The following is a 17,983-nucleotide window of genomic DNA, read 5'->3' as shown; positions in this document are numbered from 1 at the left end:
TTTATTGTTTTTTGAAAAATATATGCTCATTTTGAATTTGCCAGCAACACATTTCAAAAAAGTTGGGAAAGGGACATGTTTACCACCATGTTGCACCGCCTCTACTTTTAACAACACTAAATGTTTGGGAACTGAAGAGATCGATTGCTGTAGTTTTGAAAGTAAAAATGTCCCATTCTTGCCGATATACAATTTTCGTTGCTCAACAGTTCAGGGTCTCCTTTGTCACATTTTACACTTCATACGCTTTCAATGGGAGACAGGTCTGGACCTGCAGGCAGGCCAGTTTAGCACCTGGACTCTTTTACTCCAGAGCCATGCAGTTGTAATACGTGCAGAATGCGTTTTGGCATGGTCTTATAGAAATAAGCAAGGTCTTCCCTGAAAAAGATGTCCTCTGGATGCCAACATGTTGCTTCAAAACCTGTAAATATTGTTCAGTATTAACGGTGCCTTCACAGATGTACCCCCATACCGTCACAGATGCTGGCTTTCAAACTGTATGCGGATAAGCCGGATGGTCCCTCTCCTTTTTAGCCTGGAGGACACGGTGTCCATGATTTCCAAAAAGAATTTCAAATTTCAATTCATCAGACCACAGGACAGTTTTCCAATTTGCCCCAGTTCATTGAACTCGGGCCCAGAGATGGCAACAGTGTTTCTGGATATTGTTTATATATCTGGTTTTAACTTGCATTTGTGGATACAGTAAAGAACTGTTTTCACAGACAGACAATTACTTTAAGCGTTCCTGAGCCCATGCAGTAACTTCTATGACCGAATCATGAATCCATTTTTAATTCAGCGTCACCTGAGGGCCTGAAGATCACAGGTATCCAATGTTAGTTTTTAGCCTTGTCTCTTGCATACAGAGATTCCTCCAGATTCTCTGAATCTTTTAATGATATTATGTACCACAGATCATGTGATCCTCAAATTCTTTGCAATTTTACATTGAGGGATGTTATTCTTAAATTGTTGCACTGTTTGCCTACTCAATCTTTCACAGAGCGGTGAACCCCTCCCCATCTTTACTTCTGAGAGACTCTGCCTCTCTGGGATGCTTTTTTTTTTTTATTGCTGGGTTTCAAATCACCTGACTTTTCTTAGCGGTTTTACCGGAAGTGAAATAGCTGGTGGTCTAAAGGCTGCCGTAGTGCAAACAACTAGTGATAAGTTATCAGAGTAATCTAGAAGCCACTGCTCACTTTAGATATATTCAGAAGATTGCTGTGTGCAATGGAATCGACCCCTACAGTCTGGGAAAGAAGGATTTGTCATACGATCTCGAAAACTACCCTTCAGTCGAGTTCCCCGACATCTCGAACTATCTGGTGTTGCAGACGTCCTTCTACACCGCAAAACAGATGAAAGTGTGGAAGAGTATGGAGCCTTACAACTTTTTTGTATGTGGCTGGGTAAAGGACCTCGGTATCAAGTCGCTGCCGAATGAATCCTGTATTGGTTTTGCCCGTGCAAGTATGGTTTTTTTAAGCTTTTCGTTGGCATCTTTACAATGAAGCGCTGCAAGTTGAAGTGTAAACAAAACAGTTTGCTTGATTCTCACTTGTGTTGGCTCTTATCTCTCAGGTAAATCATTCACAAAGATCATCAGAAACCCCTTTAAAGACCTGGATCTTAGTTAAACGAGACGGAGAAGTGATCACGGCGCATTGTAACCATACAGCTTGGGAAGAATTCTGTCACAACCTTCATGCATATGGACTTTGTGAGGAGGAAACAAAGAAACAGCTGGGGACTTTAGCGCTTCATGACAAAAAAAAAAAAAAGTCTCATAAAATAACGACACATCGCAAGAAAAATACTTGGAAAACACTAACGCCATAGCTGAGAGGGAGATACAAACCTTTCACCAAGTGATCACTGCAAACTCGAGCATGCTTCGACTCGGCTCCCTTCGATTTCAGCGAGAGGTTCAAAAGCCACCTTTCTCGACGTCTTTTTGTGAAACCCTGTGTTCGTTCACCCTTTTTTATTAGTTCACAGGGAACCCTGAAGAAACTTATCAGTTTCATGGTTTGATCGATTCGAACAACCTAAAACAACGCAAGCGTAAGGCATTTTTCATGTGAGCCTTCTCCGTACAAACGCTTTGTCAACTGAGCTTTAGTAGAGCACCAGCTAAAGTTTTGAATAACTAATGAGGCGGATGTGACGTCACGTGAAACCCAGCAATACTTAATTGTGTTACTGACCTGTTGCCAATTAACCAAATTAGGTTAATTTGGGGGGCGGGTTGTTTGGTTTTTTTAAACGTTATATAATTTTTTTTCCAAGTCTTTTGTTGCCCCGGTCATATTTCCCAGGATATTTGAAACATATTGCTGGTATTAAATTCAAAATCAGCATTTTTTTTTAAATAATAAGATTTCTCAGTTTCAACATTTGACATGTCGTCTTCGGACCATTTTCAAAGAAATACAGGGTTTCCATGACTGGAAAATCATCACATTCTGTTTTTTATTGACATTTTACACAGTGTCCCAACTGGAAATAGGGTTGTAGTTTGATAACATGCTTAACGTTCAATACATTTGATAAATTACTGCACAAGTGTGACCAGTTTAAAAAGACTGAGTTAGTTTAAAAATCTAACTGTTCAGGGTGCAGCCTTTCCTGGTTGTAAATCATGGTTGCGCTAAATCCCAGCAATCAATATCATTTCATTCACTGGTATGTGAAGTTAGCACAGTACAGAATGATGTCCGTATTAAAATTGCATTTTTTCTGAAGTGAAAACAAAACAAAAAAAATCTCAGGAAACAACTCAAGAAAGGTACAATATTTTTACACTATTGTGCATGATATTTATTTGGTCTTAGAGCTAGCAGAAGCTGAACAATCAGCTAGTCAGTTAGCCTGCTGCCAAAAATGTCATCCTTTAAAGGAACAGTCCACCGTACTTCCATAATGAAATATGCTCTTATCTGAATTGAGACGAGCTGCTCCGTACCTCTCCGAGCTTTGCGCGACCTCCCAGTCAGTCAGACGCAGTCAGACGCGCTGTCACTCCTGTTAGCAATGTAGCTAGGCTCAGTATGGCCAATGGTATTTTTTGGGGCTGTAGTTAGATGCGACCAAACTCTTCCGTGTTTTTCCTGTTTACATAGGTTTATATGACCAGTGATATGAAACAAGTTCAGTTACACAAATTGAAACGTAGCGATTTTCTATGCTATGGAAAGTCCGCACTATAATGACAGGCGTACTAACACCTTCTGCGCGCTTCGGCAGCGCATTGATATCTGAGCTCCGTATCAATGCGCTGCCGAAGCGCGCAGAAGGTGTTAGTACGCCTGTCATTATAGTGCAGACTTTCCATAGCATAGAAAATCGCTACGTTTCAATGTGTGTAACTGAACTTGTTTCATATCACTGGTCATATAAACCTATGTAAACAGGAAAAACGCGGAAGAGTTTGGTCGCATCTAACTACAGCCCCAAAAAATATCATTGGCCATACTGAGCCTAGCTACATTGCTAACAGGAGTGACAGCGCGTCTGACTGCGTCTGACTGACTGGGAGGTCGCGCAAAGCTCGGAGAGGTACGGAGCAGCTCGTCTCAATTCAGATAAGAGCACATTTCATTATGGAAGTACGGTGGACTGTTCCTTTAAGGTGAGTTAGCTTTATAAAATCTTCTACAACGTGTTGACTAGATTAGATTAGATAAGATAAAACTTTATTGATTCCTTTGGGAGGGTTCCCTCAGGGAAATTAAAATTTCCTATTTTGTAACTACAATCACTCATGATGTAGCCAGTGCCATTTCGTGTCATAATTCGGTAAACTGATTCATTTTATTTTTCAGCAATTCCCTAAAACTTTGTATGTGCTTTTCATGTATAGTGTCTCATCCATATTGTACTCTGAGCCAGTGAGGTACAAAGCATTAGTGAACTACTGTGAAGGGGGAAATACAGTGGTGCTTGAAAGTTTGCAAACCCTTTAGAATTTTCTATATTTCTGCATAAATATGACCTAAAACAACATCAGATTTTCATACAAGTCCTAAAAGTAGATAAAGAGAACCCAGTTAAACAAATAAGACAAAATTATAATACTTGCTCATTTATTTATTGAGGAAAATGATCCAATATTACATATCTGTGAGTGGCAAGAGTATGTGAACCTTTGCTTTCAGTATCTGGTGTGACCCCCTTGTGCAGCAATAACTGCAACTAAACGTTTGCGGTAACTGTTGATCAGTCCTGCACACCGGCTTGGAGGAATTTTAGCCCATTCCTCCGTACAGAACAGCTTCAACTCTGGGATGTTGGTGGGTTTCCTCACATGAACTGCTCGCTTCAGGTCCTTCCACAACATTTCGATTGGATTAAGGTCAGGACTTTGACTTGGCCATTCCAAAATATTAGCTTTATTCTTCTTTAACCATTCTTTGGTAGAACGACTTGTGAGCTTAGGGTCGTTGTCTTGCTGCATGACCCACCTTCTCTTGAGATTCAGTTCATGGACAGATGTCCTGACATTTTCCTTTAGAATTCGCTGGTATAATTCAGAATTCATTGTTCCATCAACGATGGCAAACCGTCCTGGCCCAGATGCAGCAAAACAGGCCCAAACCATGATACTACCACCACCATGTTTCACAGATGGGATAAGGTTCTTATGCTGGAATGCAGTGTTTTCCTTTCTCCAAACATAGCGCTTCTCATTTAAACCAAAAAGTTTACAAATTATTTGCTAATTCTAGAGGTTCACATACTTGCATGTTCTCCCCGTGTCTGCGTGGGTTTCCTCCGGGTGCTCCGGTTTCCCCCACAGTTCAAAGACATGCAGCTTCGGTACAACAGGGCCACTGTAATTGGCGCAAGCTGTAGTGGTTTCCCCAGCCGTAATATACGTACTTGTATAGATCTTGCTATGGCAAAGCTAATAAATCAAATCAAAATCACTTTTGCCACTCACAGATATGTAATATTGGATCATTTTCCTCAATAAATAAATGACCAAGTATAATATTTTTGTCTCATTTGTTTAACTGGGTTCTCTTTATCTACTTTTAGGACTTGTGTGAAAGTCTGATGTTTTAGGTCAGATTTTTGCAGAAATATAGAACATTCTAAAGGGTTCACAAACTTTCAAGCACCACTGTAACTCAAGGACCTGATCACATGCCTAAACATTTTGCAGCAGCACCCAATACTGCCGTCAACAAATATTCTAAATTTGATTATATAATCAAATTGCTAAAAAAAAAGATTGCAAAAATTCAAAATTGTGTGCTGAAATGCACTTCATGTACTCATCAGTTCCAGTATTATAGCCTCGCAAATTCATTGCACAAATACCACCAGCACTTTCATTTTTCATTTGTTTTTAGAAATGTTAACTTTTAGATAACGTGAGTGCATGTTTTTAAATGCGATTTATTTTACTCTGACTTGAGGACAGAGCCGGCCCATGGCATAGGCAATATAGGCAAATGCTAAGGGCGCTGCGTCCATCCAGGGGCGCAGAAACGGGGGGAGAAAAATTATGACTTCCACTATTCTGAAAACGAGTCAGCATTATAATGTCTTAGTCTAATTTAATTGTACAGCAAAGCATGTAGTCAGGGTGCAATTTGTCAAAAAAAGCGGGGTGGGGTGGGGTGTGGTGGTGGTTGTTAATCATGAAACAATAAGTGCTCAACAGTGGTTCGCCCTGTCTATAGTGTGTCTTCGGGCGCGCAAGTGCGCATCCGCGGCTATTCTCTGTTTTGGCCATGTAATCATAGCCGGCGATTGCGATAGGCGACCTAGGCAATTGCCTAGAGCGCAAAGTGCGCCCCAGGGGCGCCAAGGGCGACCAAAACCCCACCAAAAAGGAGGGGTGGAGTTATTGAATGGAGATGTTACCAAGTGCATCAGTGGTGTACAGTGTTTTCAACCACTGTGCTGCCGAACTCTAGTACCGCGGACCACTAGTGTGCCGTGAGAGATCACCAAGTGTACCGTGGAAAATTATAGAATGACTGTATATTGTAAATATTGGCAACAGCGTTTTAGTTTCAGTCAACATTTTCTATTGGTGATGTGCCTTGAGATTTTTTCATTGAAAAAAGTGTGCCCTGGCTCAAAAAGGTTGAAAAACAAGTGTAGCCTACGCAGTAGTGGTCGGTGATTTCCTTATGCCTACTAAAAATGCGCAATGATAGGTTATAAGGGGGGCGGGGGGAGCGGTGCTCATCGGGGAATGAGAATGGCTATCCACTGCAAAAAGTAGCCCAGACAAGTGCTTAAATGAAGAAATCCAAACTCTCGGGTGCGCAAGGGTGCAAACGAAGGCTACAGGAAGAAACAAATAGAGCCAAGTATAGAGGCAAGTCTGATCTAATCTCTCATATCAACCATTATAGTGGCAAATTAATATTTTAGACGCCTGAATCAATGTCTGCCTAGCTAACTAGATGCAAACAGCAACAGACTTAGTACCCATAATAACTTTATTATGGGTACTAAGTTATTATTAACCCATAACTTTGTTATTGCAAACAGCAATAACAAAGTACCCATAATAGCACTTTTGTTTGAAAATACAGCCCATTGATGTCCTAACAGGGTGCTTAAGTTTGCACAATTTAGAATTGTAGAATTTTTTAATTTGTTAATTCTTCAGAGATGACTTAACTTTTAATAGCAAAAAAGAAACTAATAATAATTTCTTGTTTATTGTCCATGCACTACACTTTGAACAGGGTGCGGAAGAGTTTTTGCCCATTATATGGAGATATGTATTGAATTTGTGTGGTCATTTTACTTTGTGACACTTTATGTGAATAATGATAACAATAATGAAAAAGATAAAAATGACTTCTTGTTTATTGTCCATGCACCGTACACTGTTTAATGGTAACTGAATAGAGTGATTAGATTAAAGTGTTATTTAGATGTTATTAGAGGGGGGGTTTTCCTTGGAGAGGGGTTTTTTTCCTTGGGGGGGGGGGGGGGGGGGGGGGGGGGGGCAAAACTCAATCTCGCCTAGGGCAGCCAAAGACCTAGCCTGGGCCCGCCCATCCTAAGCGTGACGCAACACGAGGGCCTGTTGCAAGCTTAGTCTGGCCAGGCAGGCTATCTACAGCTCTTCCAAGCTCCCGAAAAATCGGGAACCAATCAACTTTGAGCATCTCCAACGGCCCTGGGTAGAGGCGTGTTCAAGGCACTGACGTAGTAAAACTGCGACCGGAAGCCATAGATTGTTTACAGAATCTATGCCAGAAGCGCTTCATTCACGCTTCCGCATCTATTACGCATAGATGCTGTATTGAAAGCATTCAACGGGAAGTTCTGATTGAAAACGGACCAAAGAGCAGCCCTGGAGGTATTTATTGAAAGGAAGGACGTTTTCGCCTTGCTCCCGACCGGCTTCGGTAAGAGTTTAATCTACCAGTTAGCCCCGTCGCGTCGCATACGTCAGAGGAAAGAGTGATGTGATTGGTTTAAGCTTCGTCACAGCCTTTTCTGGCTTCGACCAGTAGCAAACTGAGGCATTTCAGGGAGGCGGGTCAACCACGGGCTCTGGGAAACGGTTGGGCTTAATATCTTGGCCAGACCAATAGCTCGGAGAGCTTTGTCGCGTTAGCCAGGCTACCAAAGACCTAGAGCCGGCCCTGCTTGAGGAGAACGACATTTTGCTTCTACACATGCCAAGATGCATTTAGAAATGACAAACCTGATTCTAACTGAAATTAATATTTGATTGCCTGTAGGTTTTTTGGGTTGGTTTTTTTTGCAGGGTGGCCGGGGAACGCTCATTAATATTCCTGATGAAAGTGTTACCCAATTGGTTAGGGTCATCACAGCACACTCCGATGGTTAAATGTTCATTCTAGATACCATAACTTAATTATTTTCTTGGTTTATTTTGTAATGAGTAGGTATGTTGGTCTTTTAAAAAGACACACACGTTTCTCGTTGTATTGCTTTGCCCTCTTATAGACATGATGCACAAAAACAGATATTCAAATGGTTCAAACCTGTGTGTGCACGCATGTTTAAGAAGGAATAATCAATCATTTTTTGGCCAATTTCGACAGTGCGAGTACTCAATATCAAAACTGAGTCTTTACCAAAATGCTGCATTGGCAATTTTATACAACTTGCTATGGAAATTATTACGAGTGGGGAAAACAGTAAATATATTATGTTTTATTACAGTAACGTCTTGCATGTTTAATAGAGATGAACGTGGAGCAAAGAAAAAAAAAACTGAAATGGGGGGGCAACGTCCCCCGAAAATATTTTAATAACACGCAAAACCCTGCATTCTAGTGCATTTTAGTACTTATTTTCACTAAAACAAGTTATAACTTTTAAGCCTTTTACTTTCATGTACATTAATGATTAACATGTCAAAAATATCAAATTTAATTCCCCTAGTTAATGAGTAATTTTCAGGCGTGCATTTAGAAAACGCGGTGATTTTCCTGCTACACAGTTCATTAGTTTGAAAAAATATCAGACAGTTGAAGGTAAACTCAGCAAAATCCCAAAATAGTCCTGTTAAAAAGTAAAGGCCTGTTAGAGTTTCTCAAGCTTTCAGGTTTCAACGTTGGGGACGCTGAGCCTCGTTTATCAATCTTTTAAGGGGTGTTCACACGGCAACTTTTACTCCGGTGTAGCACCGGGGCTGCCCCGGTAGAGCGTTCACACGGTACAAAGTTATACCGGTGTAGCCCCTGAAAGCTGCTTAAACCGGTGCAAATCTAACCCTGCTCGGGAGGTGGTTTAAGAAATTTACTCCGGAGTAAATGCTAGTTTGCGGGGCAGCACCGATATAAAATGGGACGTCTGAACGCTACAGGGGTAGACTCACTACGCGCGAGGAGAGTTGATTACATACGGGCACTGCATAATTTGCATCCTGGTATTTTGCGCTTCCAAAATGGCGAATTTCAACAACAACAGAACTGCGTGTCTTCCAGTGTTGCCAGATTGGGCGGTTTTAAGTTCATTTTGGCGGATTTGAACATATTTTGGGTTGGAAAATGTCAGCAGTATCTGGCAACACTGGTGTCTTCATCCACGGTGTTTTGCCAGCGCTTGGTGATGCCATGACAACCGGGAAAAAGAAGTACATTTTCACGCATGCGCATATTTCATTTCCGCATTATTACTATCGTATAGCACGGTCGCAAAAACTGCCGTGTGAACGCAAGTGGGGCTGCACCGGTGCGAACACACTTCTCTCTAGTAAGCAGGGTTGTGACGTGTGAACGCTCCACAAAATTTACACGGGTGTAAGATATATCGCAACAAAATACATCGGTGCAGCATCGATGCAAATATGTGCCATGTGAACACCCCTTTAGTAGAGTTGTGCGTTTGCAGAAGCTAAAGTGAACTAAACATTTCCAATTCAGATTTATGCGAGTTGAAGCCAATTGTTTACATTAGTTCATATTGTCTGTAAATTTAAACACACCAATGAATACCAAATTTCTCATATAAATCAGGGGTGTAGGGTGTGTGTGTGTGTGTGTGTGTGTGTGTGCGTGCGTGCGTGCGTGTGTCACACACACAGTGTGTTTACATGCACATCCAAATCAAGCTATTGTCGGTAATCGAGCTAAGGGTCCCAGCAGGGGTGCCAGAGAAATCCAATCCTACATGCACACAAGGAAATCGAGCTATTGTGTGAGGTACATTGTGCACCCGAGCCACAGGTGGCGCTACACGCCCCATCGTGTTGCTACACTTCCGGTTGTCGTCATGAAGAAGAGGAGTGATTTCCACTTTACATTCACACCACATGTCATTGCCACCTGTTGGCCACAAACGGTCCTGCACAGACCACTGTTTTGTAAGACACCTTATTTTGCACAATTGTATATTTTTCTAAAGTCCATTTTTTGCTTACAATTTAACTTATGTCTTAATAAACACACAAAAGGTTCAACTGTTTTTGTTTTTGGTCTCCTTGTTCCTCCTGACCTCTTCTGCTGCTCGCTACTCTGTTGTCATGCCGACCGAGGCTGTTGTGTTTCCCGCTTGTGGTCTCGTCACTCGTCACTTCCGGAAGGGGCAGTGCTGAAGTAAGTAGCTCGACTCCGTAGCTCGACAGGGTTTACATGCACTTAGTAGCTCGGCTACAATCGCATAATCTAGGTCGCGTAGCTCGATTACGAGAAATCCAGTTCGGTTCGATTTCAGCCGAGCTAAGGTGTTTCCATGGCATTTAGAACTTCGATTTCAGTCGAGCTACGGCAGAAATTCGATTTTCTCTATGTGCATGTAAACGCACTCACTGACTGGCAGCCTGAGTGCATTATGTAACAAAAAATAATTACCATTGCTAGTTTTAGGCAGCTTAGAAACCGGCTCTTCCATTACTGCTGTTTCTTCCACGTTTTCTTGATGTGTTCTAGAAACGGCACTAAAACTTAGCTTCAAAGCCACAAAATGCAACTTTGATATACAACCCCGATTCCAAAAAAGTTGGGACAAAGTACAAATTGTAAATAAAAACGGAATGCAATAATTTACAAATCTCAAAAACTGATATTCTATTCACAATAGAACATAGACAACATATCACATGTCGAAAGTGAGACATTTTGAAATTTCATGCCAAATATTGGCTCATTTGAAATTTCATGACAGCAACACATCTCAAAAAAGTTGGAACGGGGCAATAAGAGGCTGGAAAAGTTAAAAGGTACAAAAAAGGAACAGCTGGAGGACCAAATTGCAACTCATTAGGTCAATTGGCAATAGGTCATTAACATGACTGGGTATAAAAAGAGCATCTTGGAGTGGCAGCGGCTCTCAGAAGCAGGCTTTTAGGCAGGATTTTTTTTTAGGGAGTCTAACTTTTTTGCAGGTGTCACTGTATGTGGCGAGGTGTAGCGGCGCGTTGAGCGCCGCTGGCACGAGTGTTTTAGGGGGTTCCGGGGGTACTCCCCCGGAAAATTTTGAAATTTCTAATGCTCTCAAATGCTATTTCCTTCATTTTGACAGCAAATTTTGAGCAATACAGCCAAGTGTTTTTGCCTTTGTTACAACATTCTTGTATCAATAGTAAGGCTGGACTGGGGGGAGGCATGTGTGCATGGAAAAATTCAAGCCAGATTCATTTTAGGTAAAACAACTTTCTTTAATGTCTTAATGTAAACAAAATGGTTTCACTGCAACAGTCCACTGGCAACAATATGTTTACAACCGCCTGGGGGCCTTGAGGTACAACTTTCTGGCGGCTGGGATTGTGATAGTTTTTTGACATTCCAAGCCTATCAACAGTTACAGAAGAAAAAAAAAAAAACTTACATGAGTTCTCTTCTGAAAGAAGTTGGAAATCGTTGTTTGCCTTCCTCTTTTCTTCATTTTCTTCCTGTCATGCCCAAAAAACTCAGAAAAATCTATCTTCTATCTTCCTTACCAAATATCCCACGTGTTCGTCCTTTTCACGTGTGTTCTTTGGAATCCCAGCATCCTTTAGAACGTGTCGTATTTGATTATTGTTTAGCCTACTAGAAATACTACCCGCCGGCTCGACTACCACACTCTCCACTACGTAGCCTGTAATGTTGGGAAAATCTGCATGAAAATGTGTTATTTACTGTTAAAAGGATTTATTCGGGATAAATAACATGTCAGGTAAGGCCGGTTTTCTATAGACTACATTCCACATTTAGCTGCGGCAATATAGTCTACGGCTATATTGTCTGGATATTTATGCCAGTGTCTCCTAGGCATACATCTTTTCCCCCTCTGCTCTGGGAACGCATATTACAAGTGCTTTGTACACCAAATTTATTTAATAACCCATTTATTTATAACGAGGGCTCTCACAACTTTGAAATTAGTGCAGCCATAGAAACGCGTGTTTCTGTAGCTCTGCGGCGGGTGCCTATATTTTGTACTCTGGGCTCGTGCTGTTGCTATGGTAACCCTGGGCGTCTTCGGGAAAGACAGCTGTCAAAGCGAGACTTCTGAAATTTCCAAAATGGCGGTGTCAACAAAGCTTGTAGATCCTCGGAAAGCTCAGACTCGGCGATTTTTTAACATATTCAGCTAAGTTACCGGACATAACACGGGCGGAAATATTAGGGCGTCTTTAGGGCGTCGTACTAAAAAGTAGGGCGTCCAATTTCTTGTTTTTTTCAGTACAGGGCGTCGAAAAGACGCCCAGACGCCCCTCTATCTAAAAGCCTGCTCAGAAGTAAAGATGGGAAGAGGATCACCAATCCCCCTAATTCTGCGCCGACAAATAGTGGAGCAATATCAGAAAGGAGTTCAACAGTGTAAAATTGCAAAGGAGTTTGAACATATCATCATCTACAGTGCATAATATCAAAAGATTCAGAGAATCTGGAAGAATCTCTGTGCGTAAGGGTCAAGGCCGGAAAACCATACTGGGTGCCCGTGATCTTCAGGCCCTTAGACGGCACTGCATCACATACAGGCATGCTTCTGTATTGGAAATCACAAAATGGGCTCAGGAATATTTCCAGAGAACATTATCTGTGAACACAATTCACCGTGCCATCCGCCGTTGCCAGCTAAAACTCTATAGTTCAAAGAAGAAGCCGTATCTAAACATGATCCAGAAGCGCAGACGTCTTCTCTGGGCCAAGGCTCATTTAAAATGGACTGTGGCAAAGTGGAAAACTGTTTTGTGGTCAGACGAATCAAAATTTGAAATTCTTTATGGAAATCAGGGACGCCGTGTCATTCGGACTAAAGAGAAGGACGACCCAAGTTATCATCAGCGCTCAGTTCAGAAGCCTGCATCTCTGATGGTATGGGGTTGCATTAGTGCGTGTGGCATGGGCAGCTTACACATCTGGAAAGACACCATCAATGCTGAAAGGGATATCCAGGTTCTAGAGCAACATATGCTCCCATCCAGACGACGTCTCTTTCAGGGAAGACCTTGCATTTTCCAACATGACAATGCCAAACCACATACTGCATCAATTACAGCATCATGGCTGCGTAGAAGAAGGGTCCGGGTACTGAACTGGCCAGCCTGCAGTCCAGATCTTTCACCCATAGAAAACATTTGGCGCATCGTAAAACGGAAGATACGACAAAAAAGACCTAAGACAGTTGAGCAACTAGAATCCTACATTAGACAAGAATGGGTTAACATTCCTATCCCTAAACTTGAGCAACTTGTCTCCTCAGTCCCCAGACGTTTACAGACTGTTGTAAAGAGAAAAGGGGATGTCTCACAGTGGTAAACATGGCCTTGTCCCAACTTTTTTGAGATGTGGTGTTGTCGTGAAATTTAAAATCACGTAATTTTTCTCTTTAAATGATACATTTTCTCAGTTTAAACATTTGATATGTCATCTATGTTCTATTCTGAATAAAATATGGAATTCTGAAACTTCCACATCATTGCATTCCGTTTTTATTTACAATTTGTACTTTGTCCCAACTTTTTTGGAATCGGGGTTGTAAAATAAATTGCTTACCTCTCTTCACGTCAAAAGAAGGAGGAAAGTTTTGCTTGTTTTGACATGGCGAATTATTAACGAGAGAAAATACTCATAATTCGCAACTAAAAAGACTGCAGCTACACTGGCAGCTTGAACACGCTTTCTAGTGCGATTGTGTTGCGCTTGCGTAGAACAGTCCTGCGCGCTTTAGCACATGCACCTGAAGGCGCGCGCGCCTAACGAGCTCCGGCATGCGCGCCGTTAACAAAGAACACCTGTCTTTAATCAATGCACTGTGTTTGGGCTGTTTAAGGACCGCGCCCATGCAAGGACGATGTGAAGTATCACGCCGCGTCTAGGAACGTGAAAAATAAATTTCTCCACTCGGAAAACAGGAGATTTTGAAGAGTTTTGTCAAATATCCGGATTTCCGGGTCATTAGTGGAAAAAATCCGGGGTAAAATCTAAAAACCCGGAATTCCGGGAAAATCCGGAACACTTTCATGACTAGTTTAATTGGCATTAAACCCAATTCGCAACTCAAATTACTAACTAACTATGCAAAGTCTGAAAGTGGAGGATCGGTGCAGGTAGAGGACACTTCAGCTTTAGTGAAGAGTCTCAGTGAATAAGAGCAAGACCAGGCCCTGAACAAGTCCCATCCCATTATTTTGGCACCTCTGCTTCATTCCGATCCAACAAAAAAAGTTAGTATTCTATGGAAAAATTGCAATAGCATTTAGTTTGCAGGTGCAAATTCAGTTCTTTGACAGACATCTGAGCAAGGTTTTATTTTTCCTGGGCTTTGTAGCAGACTAGGCAGCCAAATCTCAAATAATGACGATGGACTAAAACCGTTTTACCCATCTATCTATAAATCCGCAACCGAAGAAGGAGGTCTGTGGATACAAAAAGAACACGAGGCCCGTATGACGGGAACGCAGATCAGTCCTAAATGCAAAGATGTACGGTATGTAGATCGAGTATGATCAGAAGAACCTTGTCCAGTGCTTCTTTTAGTAATTACTTATCTGACATTTGCGTGAGTGCTTTTCGCACTTAAAATGGCAGAAAAGGGAGGAAAAAAAAAAGCGCCTTCCTCAAAAATATCAGCTAATTTGGGGGAAGCTTTTACTTGATGCATTTGCTGGGTTTTAACACAATCATCATGCGGAGCCTTGTTTCTGTAATGACTGTGATTGATGCATGCATGCAGCCTCTGATGCTGTGATTTCCGGTGAGAGGAGTGTGAACTCGCCGACTTTAAAAACCAATTACACAACTTCCAGTGAGTGCATAAATCATCACTTTCAGGTGAAAGTGCGCTTGCAGGCTTTATTTTTTTTTCCTCTAATAAATAGATCTCGTGCATTTTTTAAAACCTTGAATAAGAGCTGGACCCGCTGTAGAAAATTACACTACAACACAGCCATTTAAAACAAGTTGATGACCCGACATGTTCAGAGGCAGGGAAGACAGGAACTAGGCTTGAGCGAGGAAGGAAAAAAAAAAAAAAGCACACAGAGCGCCGAAGCCATGAGGACTATCTTCTATTTATAGTACCAGATTTTTTTTTTTTTTTTTTTTAATTCAGGCAATGCTTCTGTGTGTCCTTGCTCGCTCTCTCTCTCCTACATCCCCATTTCCAATTCTTACTCTCCATTTCTACTTAATCCTTTCTCCGACTTTGTTCCAACAATGTTCAAAAATAACCCGTGTGCGCGCGCGTGTGTGCACAAGGCTCAGGTTGAGGTGCAGACAGGGCTGTTGATGGCAGGGGCAGAGATGTACTCAGTGAGACAAAGTGAGAAAGAACAGAGAAAGATGAAGAAACAGAAGAACACTGGGGTGGGGGATTTTTTTTTTCCTTTCTGCCCCACCCCACCCCACCCCACCGTGTGGGCGTAAAGGTAAGCATCCGTATGAACCAAGTCTGAAAATTTCTCTTATGGGTTCTTTTAACCACCTCCTCTTAAAGTGCCATTCCACCATTGGATGTATTCTTTGGCATAAAATACAATATATTTTATGACAACATGACTAGACAGAGAAATCTTTTAGCTTCAAAATGATATATCAAACATCATTTTTTGACAACGGCAAGTATATTAATTTTGCGACCAAAGTCACCTACCCTTTTAATTTCCGCGCGGTAGTGAAACGTGATGTCATCGGCAGGTTCCCCTTCTTGTGTACCACGTGTCTGTCTATTTTTAGACCAGGAAACCCCCAAAGTGAGAGAGTCATTTCTCCTCGTATATGGGGGCCAAAAAAATTGCGAAAAATTTTGAGTTAATCTTTCAGTTAGCTAGATTTATTGGTATTAGCTAGATTTATTGGTATTATTTTTATCGCGTTCTGTCCGCCATTGCTGATAATATGTGCCACGTCACACGGTACACAAGAAGGGGAACCTGCCGATGACATCACGCACGGAAATTAAAAGGGTAGGTGACTTTGGTCGCAAAATTAATATACTTGTCGTTGTCAAAAAATTATGTTTGATATATCATTTTGAAGCTAAAAGATTTCTCTATCTAGTGATACCGTTTATATATGTTGTCAAAATATATTGTATTTTATGCCAAAGAATACATCCAATGGTGGAATGGCACTTTAATCTAGCCATCCTCCACCTTCACCTCCCACACGGTTACGCGCTCCTTGAACTGTGCGTGACGGTGTGAATAACGGGAGCATGGCAAGTTTCCCACCGACTCTCCACCTCCACGTCCACCACCGGCGCGTGGTGTGCAAGGACTCAGTAAAAGGGAATTCCTCATTACCTCAGAAAATGGCCCTGCCTCCATCCATCCCTCCTCCACTCTTTCTCGCCTCAAGTGGGTGGCTACACAGGGACCTTTCTCAATGCCACATACACACAAGATGTGAATGGCACAGCAGCTTACTAACAAACACGCAGCGCAGTTTACAAGCGAGGCGAACGAGAGCAGGCAGTACATCATACTGAAGATGCTTCATAAGCATAATAGTGCAAGGACTGTACTGTAGAGGCAGATATTCACCAAAATCACCCACGCCGAGTTCAAAATCCACACGTGCTCGCTCACACACACAAATACTCCAATTCACCCGTGAGTTAGTTACATCACTATATGATCCAGATGCGATCCACACTCTGCTTCATGCAAGGCACTCGGTTACACTACATTAGCCTTAGCATATTCCTGGTTTGTTTAAAAAAATAAATAAATAAAAATCATTCTTTCTTGAGCGAAGAGGAAACCAGAAACTCCACTAAGAAACAGTAAATGGAGACAGCAGGAGAAGACCGAGATTCAAACAAACGATGAATGAGATGCAATACTGTACAAAACATCACTAAGAGTTCCTTAAACACTTCAATTACCTTCAGGCTGCATGCGCCCGCGCGCACACCTTACTGTCGTCAGCGTCGTATTCTCAGGGATCCCGATCAGTGCTACGTGCCTGAAGCGTCAACTGACAGCTAAGTGCACAGTGACCGATCGTAAACCTGCAGCTGTAGAACCTCACTCAGACACTCACCTGCAGAAAGAGACAAATCTTCACCTTCTTTTTTTCCCCCCTTCTCTTACGGTCAGCTCTTCCCTCTCTCCTCCTCTGTGCTTAGCGTGAACGGAGGATGCTTCGGTTCTGATGCCCCCTTTCTTTTTCTGAATGAAGCGCAAGAAGAACTGAACTGCACTCACTCACACACACTCGTTCGTTCGCTCGCTCGCTCTCCCTCCCTCCCTCTCTCTCTCTCTCGCGCTCTCTCATCCCAACTTACGAGCATGCGCTCATTCATTCTCTCCACTAAACCTGCTCTCATTGAAAACACTTTTTCCAGTGCAGCATATCTGAACTCGAGTATACGTTCGCTAACGTGCGGGGTCACAGACGGACAGTTCAAGGAACTTCATCCAATTCCTTCTCGGAGTAAATCGTCAGAAAACAAGACGTTACGTTGCATATTAAATACGTCTGCAGCTCTCGGTCGAAATCTTCCTACTACACAGTACCCTTCAGAATCATCAGGACACTTTGTACAAATGAGAACGGATTATATAATAAACGTTACGCATAAAAACATGCAATTATCTACTCAATGAGAAATTTTTTGTTCCAAGGAGAAGAAAAAAAAATGCATTTCAACTCTTCTCAATAACAGTGCATCACAAATGAGCTACGATAAATGCAACTAAATTATCGTTCTTGAAAAATGTATTTTCATTTGCTCTCATTCCCAAGAACCCTGTTGTTGCCCTATGAAGTATGATGCATCACTGATCGTGTTCTCCACGGGCGCTTTTAAAGTGGCGCACCACCACGTTATAATTCTGGCCCACCGCCCTTTCCTTGGCCAGAAAGAAAAAAAAAAAAAGAACTGTCACACGGAGCTCTTGATGCACCAGCGTGAGACGCTATAAAATGCACTACACACATACGTACTGATACATTTCATGTTGCTATCGCTAATTTCAGCCATCTAACTTTGTGGGTGCGCACACAAGTTATTTGTAGTGATACTTTTGTTACAGGAAACTCTCTCGTAGCTATTGTAAATGACAACATACACACAGGAATGCATT

The 17,983-nt window shown here is 42.0% G+C and overlaps 1 protein-coding gene across 11 annotated transcripts in view; it reads right to left on the bottom strand.

The window, feature by feature from the left end:
- Positions 1-17,983, bottom strand: part of LOC132885089 (R3H domain-containing protein 2) — a 236,185-nt gene that overhangs the window by 169,308 nt on the left and 48,894 nt on the right. The window lies entirely within an intron of this gene.

This window comes from Neoarius graeffei, chromosome 4 (assembly GCF_027579695.1).
Source record: "Neoarius graeffei isolate fNeoGra1 chromosome 4, fNeoGra1.pri, whole genome shotgun sequence".
Lineage (NCBI taxonomy): Eukaryota > Metazoa > Chordata > Actinopteri > Siluriformes > Ariidae > Neoarius > Neoarius graeffei.
Note: the sequence above shows the minus strand (reverse complement) of the source record. Positions and strands in the feature narration are given on the sequence as shown.